This window comes from Geospiza fortis, unplaced genomic scaffold (genome assembly GCF_000277835.1).
Source record: "Geospiza fortis unplaced genomic scaffold, GeoFor_1.0 scaffold429, whole genome shotgun sequence".
NCBI classification, from domain to species: domain Eukaryota; kingdom Metazoa; phylum Chordata; class Aves; order Passeriformes; family Thraupidae; genus Geospiza; species Geospiza fortis.
The window spans coordinates 2,260,428-2,269,932 of record NW_005054411.1 but is presented as its reverse complement, the minus strand read 5'-3'; positions in this window follow the sequence as shown (position 1 = coordinate 2,269,932).

Below are 9,505 nucleotides of genomic sequence, written 5' to 3'. Positions count from 1 at the left end.
TTCCTGCTACAAGTTTTTCTTCTGATTTCTCATGTCTCACTCCAGAATGGCCATTAAGTTACCTTCCTTTTTTTAACTTTTGCTTCTCTTCCCAAGTCGTGATCCATGCTTTGGTGACTAACCTATATGGGAATATAAATCATTCTGAGCAATTGCCAGCTCTTTATGTCTGAAGGTCTTCCATCTGAGTTCAGCTTGCTGGCATTTCATTATGTTCCATGGTTGGCCTTGTGGCAGTGTCCTTTTGAAAATTCAGTGCACTAAAAAGCCAGGAAAAAAGAAAGAACTTTCTTTTCATCAATATAGAGCATGCAGGTTGAAACAGACATATCTTGAGGACCCGTAAATTCAAAGAGAATTCAAAAGTTTTACATAAACTCTTCAAATTGCCACAGTTTTGTTATGCCTGCATATCTCTGAAGAGATATTATAATAATAGAGATATTATAATAGAGAGATACAGTACATCAAGTAAATGTTCTATTAGCTTTGGAAGCATTACATTAATATCAAATTTACAATGCAGCACAGAACTACACAACAGGTATGTTTTACTTGGTTACTGCTGGTACTGTACTGAGAGGAGCTGTTATGTTGGCTCATTAAAAGAGCACTTTTTTGTCCACATACATATCTCAGATTAGGAAAACCAGATTAATATTATTTGGATCTCTTATTCCCACATTTTGTTTTAATAATGGAGAACAAATAAGTACAGGGAGACAATAAAATTATGCAGTGAGGAACTCTAAGGGCTTAAGAGGTAGTTTAATTATCTAAACATGACTTCAGCAAAATCCTTCCAAAAAGGACCCAGAAATCCCTCACTGCAGCAACAGAAAGACTCATCAGTGCTAACTTTTCAATTGACATTCGCCCTTTAGACTTCAGGATGCAAGCTTTCCTTTCACCTGCAGAACTGACCAAGAGTGTGCAGCGCAGAATCCCAGTGGTCCAGATGTGACACAGAGTATAACCTAAATGTCTTGCTCCCAGCAATGTCCCTAGCAGAGTCTGACCTGAGTGCTGTGTTCAGGTAAGGTACAGCAGCAGTAGTGAATGCCCCAATGCTGCAGGAAATCCAGCTTTTTTTACACCTAGTACTTACTGTCATTGCACAAAACAGAAAATCTGGAATACAAGCCCAGTCTCCCAGCTTCAAAAAAAGATCTCTGAAGTACTAGACAGTACAGTCCTGGAAAGCACGGTCTCCTGTTTATCCTGGATTCTCCAGCTATTAAAATGCAAGGGCAATGAGAAAGGGACAGTGGGATGTGGGCAAAAGAGACTGAATTCCATGTTTGTTGCTTAGGATACCTGCCCCTTAGGGCAAGATTTAGGTCCTGGTCTCAGCTCCAGAGCCTGACATTATGTAATAAATGAGAAAACAAAGCAAAACCAGCACTAAACTATCTATGTAGCTGGGACTAGATCTCATGCATTTCTCCTGCCAGCAGACTGTCTTATCTAGTACAGTGCAACATCCTGATTCTGCTCAATGTTTCACTCTTTTGTTTAAATACCACACTCAAACATTGCCTGACCACATGCATATACTGGTCCAATTTAGCAAAAGATACTGCCATTTGCTACAGTTAGGCTTGACTAGTTTTGCAGCTGACATTTCAGATAAAACACTCATTCTTTCATACCTCCATGAAACAGGCAATGCAGTAGTAAATGAATATTTACAGTTTTAGGGTTACATCAGAGATACATTCATGAAGTTCCTTCTATCATGCCCTCACAGTGCTGTTCTGATAGTATCTGCAGAATTCAAACTGTTGTGTTTCTTAAAAAGATGACCTGCCTTCACTGAGAGACTGTTCCCTGCATCCTCACAAGTATAAAAACTTAAAATTATTTCTCCTTATTCTACATATAATTGAGACTATTTCATGCTTAATATCCAACAAATTGACAAAACGGGACCATGGCATAAGGTTCTAGATATCAAATTATTTGCAGTGAACAGTTAACAGCTGATTTGACATGAATATGCAAAACTATTTTCACTTTCTAGATCATAAGACCTAAAGCTTGGTAGTACAACATATATTCATGGTAGCTGCTTGCAAAACCACCATTTATCCTCCACCTCAGACATTACAGATTTGACTCTCCATTGCCTCAATCTTGTGCATTCAAAGCAATTATCATTCAGCAGTATACCTTTTAAAACAATTTATATTTTCTTTACAGAGCTTTACATCAATCCAGAGTCATTACACAATATCATATAATACACACACATATATATATACATATATATCATATCTATACATAAATATAGAAAGTGTACACTGTATGTGTTATCTTAAAGCTTGAACAATAGATTTGTAGGAAGGCTAATGCCTAGATGTGAACTGGTCATATCAGCAAAAAATAAATATTTCTTACATTGACACTGTTAATTTTTGTCCCTAAGCACAGCCTAAAAGACAGTTTTGAAAGATGTCAGTGACAGTTATCCTATTTTATCCTATTATTTTTAAATCCTCCCTCAGTATATTGCTGGAAATAGAAAATTGTATTGTCAAATAGTCTCTGTAATCCTACAACATACTGTCCATGGTTCACCTCTAACCTACCTTAAAGATAGTAGAAAATGGAAGTATTTACGTATCTCAGCTCTACAAAAATGATTGATTTGACACATATCCCTCTGCACTGATAATAGTCATGCAAATAATTCCATGAGCACAGGAAGAAATGGTAACTGCAGTAACTGCAGCAGAGGCAAGAGGACCTCAGCAGTGTGGCTGTGGATCAGTTTGATTCTGAACAGGTCAATAGGATGTGCAGCCTGTCACAAAACCATCATGGCCTTTGCTACCTGCCATTCTGCCCCGGATGCAGAAACCACAGCGACATATCCAGGGTCCTGTTCAGCTGCACAGCTCAGCGTAGCCAAGCCTGGTCACGAAAACACCAAACAAGAAAGGGACTAGAACTCCAGGCCATGGCCACTTTTGACCAGCAGATGAATCACTGTATACTGAAGCCTCAGTTACAGACCAGGGTCCCTAGGGAGGTGTGGCCAGTCTGAACCTGGAGGCCAGCCAAGGGAGAAAGGTAAACTCTAGGACAAGCAGCCAACACTTACATTCACAAAATTTATAGGAACCTCACCAGCCTCTGAGACCTCTCTGCTCGTGTATCAGACTTCACTAAAATCAACCTTCAGATTTAAAAGAGAAGGAAGGGAAAAAAATAAGTGTAAATTCACTTAGGCATTATATAGCTTTATGACAGAAGGTGTATGAAAAATAATGAACCATAATCACTCCTTTCATTAGGCCCCAACTACATGCTAATAATCTCTAGTGGACCAACAGCACTAAATGGGATGGGAGAAAAACCTGCTAACCCAGTCATCACCCCAGCCAAAGAATATTCCACAGATTTCCATATATGCTGGAAAATTATGAAAAAGCTTGGGATAGAGTAGGTTTACATAACAGGTAAAGTTATGTGCATCTCACATGAGTCTCTCTGTGCTTTATATTGGATGCATAAAAATGTTGGACACAGCTCAGCTGGAAGAAGTCATCTTTCCCGTCTCTCAAGCATTTTCAAGTTTGTCTCTCAAGGCAAGCATTCTGTTCTGCAATGTCACTAACCCCATTCATTTTGCTCCACAGTGTTCCACTGGCGCCTATAATGGTGGTAGGAAAAATGTGTTCCTGAATGCTGTGATTGGCACTGTTAATGACCATGACACTGCAGAGCTGCTCTGTGCTTCAGCAGGGTTAGCTGATTTCAAGATCTGAATTTCCATCTAGCAAGGTAAACTAGAAGTATTGTATAGCTGTGGGAAAGCATTTTACTGAAAATCAAATATTAAAATTGCAGAGACAAAAGGACTATAAAACATAATACCTGAGAAGGGGTGAGGTGCACAAAAAACACAAACCACTTTGTTTAAAAAAGAAAATCTACAAGCTTTCTAGAGCTAACAGACAACACTTCTAAAATCACTGAAGCAAATTAACAGAGCTTTCCATGTTAATGGTTCTGGGTGCTGGCTTGCATTGACAGGAAACCTTTTGTTGTATGGCATGCTCCTCTTCTATGCAAAAGTCATTGATACAGTGTCATATGGTAAGGTAGGGGAACAGTCACTGAAGAGGCCAAGGTTGCTTAGCTGTGTATCAGAAACAAAATATCATTCGCATGGCCCTGGGTCAGTGCTCCAAATTCAACTTCTAAATTCTGGAGTACTTTCTACCTGTTTTTCACCAGATTGTTTTCATATTATTTGTTAGATAAGTCTCACGCAAAAATCATGTTTTTCACCCATGGTGATTTAGTCATGAATTTTTAATGTGTTCAGCTGCTTTCAAATATTTTGGTTGTTGGATTGTACCACTGTGATGTATTCGCATTACCGTATGTCATGCAGAGAAAAACAAATAGTGAATGGAATGTATTTACAGTGGTTGAAAGACATATTTTATTGTAGATTATACTAAAAGATCTACAATTAATTGGATTAATTAAAGAGCAGATGAAAATACATTAAATAAATGAATCACTATTTCTGTAAGACCATTTCGTGTGTCTATACATATGTTTCAACAAATCCCATCTACAAGATTTCTAAGGAATGGTATTTTATTTTTTGTATAGAGAAAGAAGAAAGTATTCTCCCTCCTGCTCCACATTCAATTATCAAAACACCAACAGGTTTTCTGGCATAGAAAGAGAGTGGAGAGAGTGGATAAAGCAGGAACTTTACTAAGTTTGGTTTGCATTCTCTTGATGTTCTGGCAAGAGGTTCTTTCTCCTACCTAGCTACCTAGGCGTGCAGGTAAAGACAGTCTTCCTGAGGTCTGCAGCTGAGGGTCCTGCTGTAGGCACTGTAACTGAGGCATCTTTACAGTGCCGCCCATATTAACTAAAAACTGTTAATGGAATAAGAATTTCAATGCTTTCCACTAACAAAACTGCAAGTTCAGAATAATTCACATTAAAAGACTTGTTATACAGACACATAAGATAGTGCTTACCTTCCACTATGAAAAAAATCTAACCAAACAATCCAAAACTTGAACTAAACAAATTGCATAAAGATTACATTTTGAATATTACATTATTTCTATATTTGCATGGAGAGATCCAAGATGAAAGTATTAGAAAAATACTCTTGAGTATTCTCAACCGTTCAAAAATATTATTGCAACAAATGTATCATGATGAAACTACTTCTTCAGATACTGTGAAGTTCCTTTTTTCCTTCTATGGAGCTCCAACATCGATCTGCATCACTGTGGATGTGACTGGCTTTATCTTTTTTAAGTCGCTTGTTATCACTCACCCTTGGCCATGAAAACAAGCATTTCAGTAATTCTTCAGCACAGTACAATACATTATGGTGCACAAACAACAGAGACAACATATGAATCTTTCTTTGACTCACTAACATTCTCTTTTCTCTTTTTCCCTCTAATCATATATGTAAAACCACCATTTCTGAAGTTCATAATTTTAAAAATGTACCTTATCTTTTTGCAGACACAACTAATTAGCAGTGCAATTTAACATTGCTAATTACCCATGGCCACAGTTAAGTTCATTTGCACTTTTAACTACCTGATATGCAACTGAAGTCAAGTAATTCCATGTCCACACTACCTAAATTGCACAGTAACTGAACTTAACACTGCAACACTGATGTAGCAGTTTATCTACAAAATCTAAATGCAAAAGATGTGTTCAGTCTTTCAAATGCAGCCCTAGTGAACAAACTGATGAAAGGTATTTAGAAGCATAAGGAAACAGGTAAGTATCTAAAGGGATTTTTAGAAGTATATAGGTGCCTCACTCCTATTAGAGTAATGCAGAGCAGTTTTTTCTTTGCAGGACAAAGCATTTTTCAGATGTTTGGCAGATAAGTTTTTTTGTATTTAAGCCTTCATTTATTCCTGTGTAAAAGTGCGGCATAGATCTACTTTTAAGAACCGATTTAATTTTCAAAGGCAACTATGAAATATTTTTAAAATACTGAATTAAATGTTTTTGAGAAATATTTATAAAACATCAGAGGGTCTGGGTAAATGCTAACATTAAAAATATAATTATTATCCATAAGAATTGTTATAGTCACATGAATGCAATTTTGTTGTAGGTGAAAACATGCACTAAAGAGATTTTCAGTGTGGGGTGAAATTTATGTTTGTACTGAGAGCCAACCCAGGAGCCAGACACTGCCAACAAATGTCTTTACTCTGAAAACACTTTACTAAGGATAAGAACCAAATATATTGCAGGCGACATTCTCTATTGTGCAGGGGTCCTACACAGGTCTCTGTATTATATGTCCTACTTAAATACTGCTCCAAAGTTGCACAAATCTACTGCACGGGCAAGAAAGTTCCCTTGAAAAAATTCCTTGAGCCTTTTGAAAAGGATGCACTTTAGTAGCATCTATCACAGTTTCTCAAGCAACACATAAATCTTGTGCTGGCCTCTGCACAGGGGTAGGCACACCTTGTAGATTATTTCTCCTGTGTTGTAGAAATATTGGAAAATCCTACAGTGCTTAAATTCACATTATGCAGAATGGGTTGATATTGCATATATACAAATTTCAAGGCAGTCAGTGAACCCATTAATTACTGAAATGTTTTTGCTACTGACAACTTCTGGCACCATGCTGAAATCCTCATTCCACTGAAATAATTGATAGACATTACTGACATTAGTGAGGACAATATCTCAACCCATCTTTTCAGCTGTAATCATTAGCCTTTCTTGTAACCCAATCTCTACCTCCATTAGTGAGATTTCTCAGTGTCAGACTTCTCAAAACCCTCTCCCATTCTGAGGAAAGGGTTCAAAACCATGGGAGTCATGCAGCATCCTCACCTGGTTCACAACTGTGAATTTCAAGGCACATATCCTCAAAAGAAACTACCCCAAATGCTGCTTACACACCAACAAATTCCTCTGTGATAGTATTGAACTGTGCCCCATGTCTGCACTCATTCCTGGCTCCTTGGCCATGTGCACCCAAACATCACCTCACGGTAGAGAACTGCCCAGACCTGCAGATGATATCAAAGACTGAGAATATCAAAGTAGGAGTCTCCAAAAAGATTATCTTGATCTGGGAATGGACTTAGTGGATCCAATTCACTAAACAGTGTTCCTTGGTCATTCTTTAATAGCATCTAATTCGGAAAAAAACCCTAAAGACTTGGAATACAGAATCCACCAACAAAGCTGAGTATTTCACCACTTATTTTCTTAGCCATCATACTTACATAACTCAAAACAGGAGAAAATGAAAGAGCTCTGTGCAATAACTCTCAAGAACTTTATAGTAGAGTTGTTCAAACCTGGAGATGGTTCTCATCTTTGATCTAAACCAGAAAATCAGTGAAATTGTCTTGCCTCTCTAATTTTCTAGTGAAAGTTCTAGTCAGTCTGCTACTAACTCTAATAAGGTACATGAACCCTCCTGTGCTTGTACTTCACTTACACTCTCTTCTTATACCCTTCCTTCATGGGGCACAGCAGTACATAAGTATGAAAAGAAAAAAAGTCAAGGAAAGCTATTTATTTCCCTACGAGTAATCACTTCTTCTGATATGCTTGTTTGGGACCACAAGTCCTCTGTGTTTTGAAGCCCCCTTTGTGTTGCCCTTAGTGTTACCCCCCCTATATTGTGTGGTGGACAATTTATTCAAGATTCAGGATCCTTCCTTGTGCCAAAACCCCAAGAAATTCTTCTTGGCTACCCCTAATCTCACTATGCAACTTGGGCTGCCTCACACTTTTTTTTTATGAACCTTTCATATTTCTAGTCCAGCTGTTTTGAAGAACTAGTTAGCACAGAGCTCATCACCTGTCCTTATATATCTCTTCTCCCTACGTTCCAACTGTTCTTGCTTTCTGGAGCCATCTTTTTCTGACATCTGCCTTCACCTTCCAGATTTTCAGCCCCATGACTCTTGGATTTTTTTCCCCCAGTTGGAGAACCTGCTACCTATGCAACAGTTCAACACATCATCATGTCACTCCACCCTCTTACTTTGCAACAAAGGTTTCTCTTGACTGACTCTACTCTTACAACAAACAGAATAGAGTTCAAGCCATGTGATGGACTTTAGATTTGTGACTCAGAATGAGATAATCTGCTCCCTAATGCATATCTTTCTCAGTGATTTCTATGATAGGAAACTAACTTTGTTTATGTGACACTTCAATCTAGATGTCTACATTTTAGTTGAACAAAATTAGAACACTTGTTCTCAGGTTAGCCTGTGATGACAAATGGATTTATGCTGAACTGGTGGTTGAGCACTGAATGAATTCTGAAGTTCACAGGTTACTTCTAAGCAGTTTGTTACAGGTCTAAAAGAGCAAGTTTTAAAATGTTATATAGCAACATAATTTTGTAACATCTCTAAAAGAAAGCCCAGACAGAAAAAAAGTTAAAACCTGCATCACTGGATCTATTTTATGATGATGATTGTGTTGCCTTGTTTACTCCTAACAAAAAATCATCATTCTTACACATACCAGAGTGTAAGAATAGGCCGTGACCATGACCATACTATAGTCATTCAGTACTTCAGATTATAAATCTTAATCTTGCATTGCAAATGTTTCATTTCCATGCATGGTGTTTGGAGAACTCTATATTAGAGAGACCATCAAAAATGACTTGAAAGGTCATTGTTCATGTCGCTGTGGGACCGTATATTTAACAACAAAGAAAGGAGGGTGGTCTGCACAGTTCAGGTGATTGAAACATGAGAAGTGCAACTTGAAGTACTAACTTTAACAACTGCCCAATTTTTAAAAGTGAAGATCACCCCTGCCACCCCAAAGATGAGCACCATCATGTTCTCATAACTATGTTTGCAGAAAAAAATAAAAATTGTGCGGCACCTGAGGTTTGTAGCAGTTTTCTGCCTAAGAATAAATTTTATCTGAAACAAGTCACATGGTTGAAGTAGTGTGATGTTGGCTTTAAATACATGTAGCTTCCAGTGGCTGGAGACCTCTAGGCTTGGTCAGGCTGCTACTGAAGCTAATTTTGTGGTTTGGCAACCAATTCCAATGCCTTTTAGCGAGTGTCAAAAAAAAGAACCCAAACCTGACAACAGCCTTAAAAAATGCCTGTAGTCTACTAACGGTCTCACGGATGTGACACACATTATGAATCAACCCTATAAATCTGTCCCACAGAAGGATTTATTCTGGCTTAAACGGAAGCTCCCAGTGAAGAAGTTCCTCAGGATCCAAATCTCTCGACCCAAAACAAGCTGTTCCTCAACTGCCTTGCAGCCAAAGCGAATTAATCTTGGGGCACGGCTTTCATGTTCCCACTTCTCCCGGACAAACTTCCATACAAACCGAAGAGGCGGGAGGGCGGAGGGATCCCGGTCCTTCCCTCTCCCTCCTGGTTTTGCCACGGTGGCACCAGCGAGGGTCAGCGCCAGCGGGTGCGGGGGCCGGCGGGAGGCCCCTGCGGCGGCCCCGGCTGCAGCCC